The sequence below is a fragment of the Salvelinus sp. IW2-2015 genome, linkage group LG19 (assembly GCF_002910315.2).
Source record: "Salvelinus sp. IW2-2015 linkage group LG19, ASM291031v2, whole genome shotgun sequence".
Lineage (NCBI taxonomy): Eukaryota > Metazoa > Chordata > Actinopteri > Salmoniformes > Salmonidae > Salvelinus > Salvelinus sp. IW2-2015.
This window is the reverse complement of record NC_036859.1, coordinates 33742273-33752844: the sequence shown is the minus strand read 5'-3', so window position 1 is coordinate 33752844 and position 10572 is coordinate 33742273.

Sequence of the window (10572 nt, the reverse complement as noted above, 5' to 3'; positions counted from 1 at the left end):
ATAAGCGTGGGCCTCTCTACCCAGAGGGGTCAACGACGGTTAGCCCTAGTGTGCAGATGCGCATGCGCAGCTGGTGTCGTATGGTGAGACAATATTGATGGTAATTATGTACATGCAGGTAGGGTTCTTAAACGTTGGCTATGCATAGATAATAAAGGAGAGTACAGATAGGCGTGGGGAGAGGCGTGCAATTGTCTAGGTTACAGCCATTTGATCTAGTCTCTTCTCAGGATGGTGTAATACTGTGTTCTGGCGACACGTGGATACCTGTTGTTAGAAGTCTTCTTGAAGCTACGACCTTTGGCGCTTCCGGTCTGGTTTCCCAGTGTTGAGGTAGGAGACACGCACACAGTTCACTATGGACTAGGCTGAGCGTTGAGGTGCATCTGACTTGTAACGAATTTGTTTGTAGGAGGGCGCTTCTGCTGGACGCAGCCGTCGCCTGGTATAAAGGAGTAGACTGGATAGGCACGCAGAAGCATGCGCCGGGCGGTAGATAGTACTGGAGACCAGTACGCACTACCGTTCGTGTAAGTGCGCTTGCGGTTCGGAGCCGAGCAGTTGTCCATACCGGAGTGATGCAATCCGTCAGGATGCTCTTCGATGTATGCAGCTGTAAAACCTTTTGAGGATCTTGAGAGACCCACTGCCAAGAGAATTTCAGTCTCCTGAGGGGGATTATGGTGGTTGTGTTGTGCTCTCTGCCACGACTGTCACTTGGATTGTATTATTTGCTTTCACTGAGACAGAGCTTTCAGCGACAACCTCGATTTATTTGTTGGTGATCGTGACGCTCGAGTGTACTTGAAAAGCTCTCAGCCTGGCGCCGACGCGTAGCGATCCCCGTCAATGGAATAGAGGCAAGTAGTTTCCTCGGTTTCACCTCCACTTTTCCTTTGTGTTCATCACTTTATACGTTCGCATGGGAGAGGGTTGTTGTTCTTTTGCATCCAACACAGGTCAGTTCTCTGACCTTCTGTCCCTATATGGTCCTGTGCTCAGGTCGCTCTGTCGGTGATCAGGCCTACCACTGTTTGTTCAAGGCTGTAAATGATGAGTGTTGGAGTTATTGTGCCTGGGCCCTGCCCAGTCAATGAAGTGAACAGGGAGTACAGGAGGGGACTGAGTACGCACCCCTGAGGGGCCCCTGTGTTGAGGATCAGCGTGGTGGATGTGTTGTTACCTACCCTTACCACCTGGGGTCAGCCCGTCAGGAAGTCTAGGATCCAGTTGCTGAGGGAGGAGTTTAGTCCCAGGGTCCTTAGCTTAGTGATGGTGTTGAACGCTGAGCCGTAGTCAATGAATAGCATTCTCACATAGGTGTTCCTTTTGTCAAGGTGGGAAAGGGCAGTGTGGAGTGCAATAGAGATTGCATAATCTGTGTATCTTTTGGGGCGGTATGCACATTGGAGTGGGTCTATGGTTTCTGAGATAATGGTGTTGATGTGAGCCATGACCAGCCTTTCAAAGTATGGCTACAGACTGTAAGCATGGCTACAGACGTGAGTGCTACGGGTCGGTAGTCATTTAGGCAGGTTACCTTAGTGTTCTTGGGCACAGGGACTATGCTGGTCTGCTTGAAACATGTTGGTATTACAGACTCGGACAGGGAGAGGTTGAAAATGTCAGTGAAGACACTTTCCAATTGGTCAGCGCATGCTCGCAGTACATGTCCTGGTAATCTGTCTGGCTCAGCGGCCTTGTGAATGTTGACCTGTTTAAAGGTCTTACTCACATCAGTTGCRGACAGCGTGATCACACAGTCATCCGGACCAGCTGATTCTCTCATGCATGTTTAAGTGTTACTTGCCTCGAAGCGAGCATAGAAGTTATTTAGCTCATCTGGTAGGCTTGTGTCACTGGACGCAGATACATAAAAATGGTATCCATGAGTTAATCTGACTAGGTAAAGGGCCTCATTGCCCAAATCAGTATGGCACATAGCCTGGCAGTTATACCAGACTGAACGCTACGTTCACCACTGGTCTGGTTTAACCAGGCTAAGTATAGCGTATYACGACTAGAAATGCCATAACTTATGCAAGAACCCCCTATCAAGTCTAGAGCTTCTAAGAAATTATCCTATGTTTCKCTCTTCCTGTTTTCCTCTTGTCTCAAGTGCCGGCGGAAGCCACTTAATGGCCAGGCCGTCATTGTAAATATAAGTTAATTAACTTGCCTGGATAAATAAATGTTGACTCGACTGCATAAATAAAATGTTACATAAATAAATAAAATAAACATACCAAAAAACAAGGGTCTCAGCCGGCACCCTAATTGTGGCTAAATGACGTGACAGCCAGTCGTAGTCTGGCGCTGCAGCACAGGATTAAGACCTAGTGATTGAATACACGTAACTATGTACAGAACTGAGGGTGAGTGGAGATAACGAGACTTGTGTTTGTAGGCACCCATGGTCCTACTGGGCAGAATGAAATCACACACGGATATGCAGAGAGGTTTATTTTTTGTAAGSGGTTTAKTTTTTTRAATMAAATTGTATTGATTCTGGTTTATCCATTTCCATGGCTGCCATGTAATTATGCAGGTCTGGCCTTTTTGGAACTCCTGAATGGGATGGTCCCCAGCAAACACACAACCACCATGCAATGTTTTATCAAYGTTGACTCTGAGTTTAAGACCTCAGGCAGTCTCCGCCCCGTAACTCGGAATGAACTAGGAATGAACTAGACACTACTCTAGACCCGGTTCAATATTGTATACGTGCCAACTTCTCTATCATTGTCATGCCACACATTTTTTATTTATTTAACCTTTATTTAACTAGGCAAGTCAGTTAAGAACAAATTCTTAGGCTTGGCACCTAAAACCCTCACAAACTTTTACAGATGCACAATTGAGAGCATCCTGTAGGGCTGTATCACCGCCTGGTACKGCAACTGTACCGCCCGCAACCGCAGGGCTCTCCAGAGCGTGGTGTGGTCTGCCCAACACATCACCAGGGACAAACTACCTCGTGGTAGGCGGCATCGCCATGCTGTCAGCAGTACCAACACACTGGCCCAGGGGTTTCTCCAAATAGTAAATCTCAAGGCTAACCACTGGGTCACGATAAGTAACCTCCGCTGCCAGGTAGGTACTGTTAAGGTGTATGACTCCAGTGGTCATGACAGCACCCTGGAGTTTCTCTCACAACTCACCTCTCTCATCTTTTCTTGGGACCATCCCTTACCTCCCTCATCAACCCCACTGACATAACAAATTTGACAGGTGAAAATGTAGATTTCCACGTAAATAGACATACACCAATGTAACTGCTATTCATGTATAATCACATGATTCTGACATGCAAAAACWTGGTATATTTGGAAAGAGGACATCATTGAAATGATCAGAAGGTAGATATGAGTTACATAGTTCTGAATACACAAGATCAATGATGATTCGAGCTGGAAACACATCAAATGGCCTCCACAACATGTGAACAATATCAGAAGAAAAATGGGATTGATAGACTTAAMTAGAAATGGTGAGATATTTTAGTAAGTGGTATCAAGTGTGGTCACGGGACTTTTCTAAGTGTCCCTAAACTTTTGAAAAGTGGCATATGTCTGTAAATTAGATAATTCCAGTGCTATTACATATTTGCAATCCCTAAATGCTATTTGTTCAGTATAAAACAACRTTTTTACCATAGCAACTTCACTCAAACATTGTGGTGGTGTTATGGGGTATGCAGGGTATACAAGTGTCCTTTCAACCTCTCCAAAGTGTCTGAATGTGGTAATTGCAGTTTTTCAACACTGGATGTGCCTAAAAGTCATTGTTCACTATAAAAACCTCTCTCAAACATTGTGCTGGTGTCRGGGGACATACAGGGGATATGGATGTCTACGGCAYATAAGCAGGCAACATCATATTTTTGATGCACAGATATATTCAATGTTGYCATTAAGTCATACATCATCAGATAACATTGGTAATAGGCTAGATTTGTTCCTACCAACCCACGGATTCATTTCATACYCTCCCATGTAGCTAGAACTCAAATACAGACGAAATTGGAAGCTTACCTTGTAAGATGTTTGGTGAAAACGTTGTGTAAAATAAACATTTTGACTCTCGGGGAAGGTGATCAATAATGGTAGGTCACAGGCAGACAAAACAGATATCCTCATGATCTGTGGAGTCATGGCTTTCGGTGTGTATCAATGTATGCCTATATATGGTAGTAAGTYATACCACAGATTTGAAGGCACCGATCAATAGCCAAGATACTTGGCTTTCCACAGACACCCTGCTTTTGCAGATAGGGACTACCATTCTCATACCACTCTATTGAATAAAGAACATCAAATAGGGTCCCCAAATATGTGGACTACATTTAAGAGGTTGAGGTGTATGACTCCACTGATCATGACACCACCCTAGTTTCTCTCACAACTCACCTCTCTCATCTTTTCCTGGGACCATCCTTTACCTCCCTCATCAACCCAACTGACATTGAACATAAGACAGGTATCCTTTCTTTTCTGTCTGCCATTAACATTATTGTATGTCTAATCAAACATTTACATTAAATCATTCAAAGCTGTATTTTTACATACCTGATCAACCTGTAACCTGTGTTTGCTTGTTTACGTCTCTGTCTCCTACCCTGTTCCCTTCACTCTGTTCCTGTTCTCCAGGACATTTACATTACATTTAAGTCATTTAGCAGACGCTCTTATCCAGAGCGACTTACAAGTTGGACCTAGGGCAGGGGTACTCAACTACTATTTGAGAAGGTCCAGTGACAAAAATTTCCTAGGTGGCAAAGGTCCGGATGGATATTGTTCTTTATCGGCGCTGTGGTACAGCTTAGTAACAGTCGTCAAGAAAAAATAMAAATCTGCCTGTTGAGAGCAAGTGACAGGCAAAACCTCTCACCCACACAGAACCCACCTCCTCTCTATTCCACACACCAGAATTCAGTATTTCAGTCCATGATTGCCATGTGAGTGTACATCAAATCTGTGAAAGTAAATTGACCTACCTGTACCAAATAAATATCAAAGTTTATACAGTGCATTTGGAAAGAATTCAGAACTATTGACTTTTTCCACGTTTTATTTTAGCCTTGTTCTAAGAGATGTGATAAAATTTTTGTTTCAATCGCAATCGTACACTCACTCACCCTACCCTATAAATGAAAAAGCCAAAACAAGTTTTTTTGACATAATGAAAAAAAAAAAAAAACGGAAATATCACATTTACTTCTTATGGCTGGGGGCAGTATGAGTAGCTGGATGAGTAAGGTGCCCAGAGTAAAAGGCCTGCTACTCAGTCCCAGTTGCTATAATATGATATTTTTAGTATATTTGGATAGAAAAACTCTGAAGTTTCTAAAACTGTTTGAAGGATGTCTGTGAGTATTACAGAACTCATATGGCAAGCAAAAACCTGAGAAAAAATCCAACCAGGAAGTGGGAATCTGAGGTTGGTCGTTTTCAACTCATTCCCTATTGAAGATACAGTGGGATATGGGTCATGTTGCACTTCCTACGGCTTCCACTAGATGTCACAGTCTATAGAACCTTGTTGATGCTTCTAATGTGAAGTGGGGCCGAGTGAGAGGGGAATGAGTCAGAGGTCTGGCAGAATGCTTTGAGTCGTGACGCTCGTTCACGTGAGAGGGAGCTCTGTTCCATTGCTTTTCTGAAGACAAAGGATTTCGGGTTGGAACATTATTGAAGATTTATGTTAAAAACATCCTGAAGATTGATTCTATACATCGTTTGACATGTTTCTACGGACTGTAACGGAACTTTTGTACATTTCGTCTGCTCCTAGTGTAAGCGCTTCGTGACTTTGGATTTGTTTACAAAACGCGCTAACAAAAGTAGCTATTTGGACGTAAATGATGGACATTATCGAACAAAAAAAACATTTATTGTGGAACTGGGATTCCTGGGAGTGCATTCTGAAGAAGATCATCAAAGTAAGTGAATATTTATCATGTTATTTCTGACTTCTGTTGACTGCACAATATGGTGGATATATTTTTGGCTGGTTTGGGCTCTGAGCTCCGTACTCAGATTATTGCATTGTTTGCTTTTTCGTAAAGCTTTTTTGAAATCTGACACAGCGGTTGCATTAAGGAGAAGTGGATCTAAAATCCATGTATAACTTGTATCTTTGATCAACGTTTTTATGAGTATTTCTGGAAATTGATGTGGCTCTCTGCAAAATCACCGGATGTTTTTGGAACTACTGAACATAACGGCCAATGTATACTGAGATTTTTTGATAAAATATGAACTTTACCGAACAAAACATACATGTATTGTGTAACATGAAGTCCTATGAGTGTCATTGATGAAGATCATCAAAGGTTAGTGATTAATTTTATCTCTATTTCTGCTTTTTGTGACTCCTGTCTTTGGCTGGAAAAATGGCTGTGTTTTCTGTGACTTGGCGGTGACCTAACATAATCGTTTGTGGTGCTTTCGCTGTAAAGCCTTTTTGAAATTGAACACTGTGGTGAGATTAATAACAGATTACCTTTAAAATGGTATAAGATACTTGTATGTTGAGGAATTTTAATTATGAGATTTCTGTTGTTTGAATTTGGCGCCCTGCACTTTCACTGGTGTTGTCATATCAATCCGTTAACGGGATCTCAGCCATAAGAAGTTTTAAGTATTCAGACCTTTACTCAGGACTTTGTTGAAGTACTTTTGCAGCGATTACAGCCTTGAGTCTTCTTGGGTATGACGCTACAAGCTGACAGATCCTCTCAAACTCTGTCAGGTTGGATGGGGGAGCATTATCAGGTCTTCCAGAGATGTTCAAAGCGGCTCAAGTCTGGGCTCTGGTTTGGGCACTCAAGGATATTCAGAGACTTGTCCCGAAGTCAACTCTGCATTGTCTTGGCTGTGTACTTAGGGTTGTTGTCCTGTTGAAGGTGAACATTTGCCCCAGTCTGAGGTTCTGAGCTCCCTGGAGCAGGTTTTCATCAAGGTTCTCTCTGTACATTGCTTCATTCTTCTAGGCCTATGTCCTCACATACCCCCTCAATTCAAGCCCTGCTTTTAACCATAAGACAACTCCACAGAAATTGATAGCCTAAGGATTGCATGGTGACTGTGATTGTGTCTGTTAAACCGGTTACCTTAAGGTAAACTGGAACTCTGGGGGGGGGGGGGGGGGGGAATAGGTCTTATCATGACATCAGTGATTTTCAGGTCAGAAAGTCAGAGAAAGGTGTTTCTGAATTGGAATTCGGAGTTGGATGACTGTTACAAAAAAAAATCCCAGTCTAAGCTAATTTTTTTCCCTGAGTTCACAGTTGTCTTAAATACACTGAAGTCAGAGATTGACGAGTTCCGAGTTGTTTTGAATGCKCCACTAGAGACYTAGGCTACCTCTTATCTCTGAATAGGGCTACCTCCAACAAAGAAGCCCTTGTATCTGTATTGATGTGAGAAAKAGGCATATCTACACAGTARTGGTGTCTGGCTGCAAATCAACTAGCCTWATCATTTTTGTATTGAGGTGATATGTCTATTTTAGCTAAATCGACAAATGAAATTGATTAGATTACTCCGGCAAAGATTTTTTACAAAATAATGTACATGTAGATTTCAAGGCGTTCATGGTCAGATCTTTAATAATAAACTAAACCATCACTTACACATGACTAACACATGATGCGTAAGTGTCGCTTGTACACAAAGTGAAAGCGTGATGTAGATGTTATGTAGACGTTTAAGGCATTCATGGTGAGATCTTTCATAATAAACTTACACGCAACTGACGTGTGACATGTCAGTGCCACGTTACACAWTGTGAACACTACGTGTCACGTGACATGAACGTGACRCGAACGCTTCGRCAGTTTGACGCCTTAGAAAAAAAACTTGTCTCCATTGACAGTCCATGCTAATTCATGGCGGTATCTTATGGARCTAGGAAGACATTAGCTGACTTGGTGAGGTATCAGTAGCTTCACTAGGCTACATTTTGGCCTAAATCACCCCCCATACACACAACCCTCTGGCCCTCCCCACCACTCTCAGCAACAGCTGCCTAACAGCAGGTCACAGTCAAATATATATATTTTTATGAGAAATGCCATAGCRGCCACGGTGCAACTTAGAAATAGCCCAAAAAACTGCAACCCACGACCAATACATTTTCACCCGTGACATCGTTTTCAATGTAGCCCAATCTGCTCRAAAACCTCAAACATGGCAACACTGTCCATCACAGACAAGCAAGTGCCCAAGTTACCACGGTAACAGCCAGCAGCTGAACATTTTTGTCCCACCTACTGATAGTGCTTGAGTAAGCATGGATTAACCACGAAAAATGTWATTCTTTCAGTTTTAGTTAACRTACTCAAATACTTGAATTGWTCACCTAGATTTATTAGTGTACTTCTATATTTCTACTTATGATCACATCATGTACTCCTTATAAAAATGTCAGCGTAGAGCCCWGAACTCTAATAATAAATAAGGCGTATCACTCAGCCTTTTGTGGCAGAGTAGGCACTTTGTTGCTTCTTGATGTTCAGTTGTAGAACTGTTTATCTGTTTTTACTATTGTATCTTAATGATTTAATTTAACATACAATGATTAAAAGATCACAAAAATGAAGCAATAATACCACATTACTTCTTACTAGTAATACATTTCCTGATTTAGAAACATTAGAAAGCAGACTCATCTGTTTGTTTTGTGTGGGGGGAGGGGGATAACAAATCTGAGTGGCTGGTAGATTTTTTTTATCTACAGCTATTCAGAGATAAGAGGTAGCCTAAGTCTCTAGTGGAGCATTCAAAACAACTCGGAACTCGTCAATCTCTGACTTCAGTGTATTTAAGACAACTGTGAACTCAGGGAAAAAATTAGCTTAGACTGGGATTTTTTTTTTGTAACAGTCATCCAACTCCGAATTCCAATTCAGAAACACCTTTCTCTGACTTTCTGACCTGAAAATCACTGATGTCATGATAAGACCTATTCCCCCCCCCCCCCCCCCAGAGTTTCCAGTTTACCTTAAGGTAACCGGTTTAACAGACACAATCACAGTCACCATGCAATCCTTAGGCTATCAATTTCTGTGGATTGTCTTATGGTTAAAAGCAGGGCTTGAATTGAGGGGTATGTGAGGACATAGGCCTAGAAGAATGAAGCAATGTACAGAGAGATCCTTGATGAAAACCTGCTCCAGGGAGCTCAGAACCTCAGACTGGGGCAAATGTTCACCTTCCACAGGACAACAACCCTAAGTACACAGCCAAGACAATGCAGGATTGACTTCGGGACAGGTCTCTGAATATCCTTGAGTGGCCCAACAGAGCCCAGACTTGAGCCCGTTTGAACATCTCTGGAGAGACCTGATAATGCTCCCCATCCAACCTGACAGAGTTTGAGAGGATCTGCAGCTTGTAGCGTCATACCCAAGAAGACTCAAGGCTGTAATCGCTGCAAAGTACTTCAACAAAGTCCTGAGTAAAGGTCTGAATACTTAAAACTCTTATGGCTGAGATCCCGTTAACAGGATTGATATGACAACAGCCAGTGAAAGTGCAGGGCGCCAAATTCAAACAACAGAAATCTCATAATTAAAATTCCTCAAACATACAAGTATCTTATACCATTTTAAAGGTAATCTTGTTATTAATCTCACACAGTGTTCAATTTCAAAAAGGCTTTACAGCGAAAGCACCACAAACGATTTGTTAGGTCACCGCCAAGTCACAGAAAAACACAGCCATTTTCCAGCCAAAGACAGGAGTCACAAAAAGCAGAAATAGAGATAAAATTAATCACTAACCTTTGATGATCTTCATCAGATGACACTCATAGGACTTCATGTTACACAATACATGTATGTTTTGTTCGGTAAAGTTCATATTTATATCAAAAAATCTCAGTATACATTGGCGGTTATGTTCAGTAGTTCAAAAACATCCGGTGATTTTGCAGAGAGCCACATCAATTTCCAGAAATACTCATAATAACGTTGATCAAGATACAAGTGTTATACATGGAATTTTAGATCCACTTCTCCTTAATGCAACCGCTGTGTCAGATTTCAAAAAAGCTTTACGGAAAAAGCAAACAATGCAATAATCTGAGTACGGAGCTCAGAGCCAAACCAGCCAAATATATCCACCATATTGTGCAGTCAACAGAAGTCAGAAATACACTGATAAATATTCACTTACCTTTGATGATCTTCTTCAGAATGCACTCCAGGAACCAGTTCCACAATAAATGTTTGTTTTGTTCGATAATGTCCATCATTTACGTCCAAATAGCTACTTTTGTTAGCGCGTTTTGTAAACTCAAAAGTCACGAAGCGCTTACACTAGGAGCAGACGAAATGTCAAAAAGTTCCGTTACAGTCCGTAGAAACATGTCAAACGATCTATAGAATCAATCTTCAGGATGTTTTTAACATAAATCTTCAATAATGTTCCAACCGGAGAATTCCTTTGTCTTCAGAAAGCAAATGGTTTCATTGTTTGATGTCTTCACTATTATTCCACAATGTAGAAAATAGTAACAATAAAGGAAAAACCCTTGAATAAGTAGTGTCCAAACTTTTGACTAGTA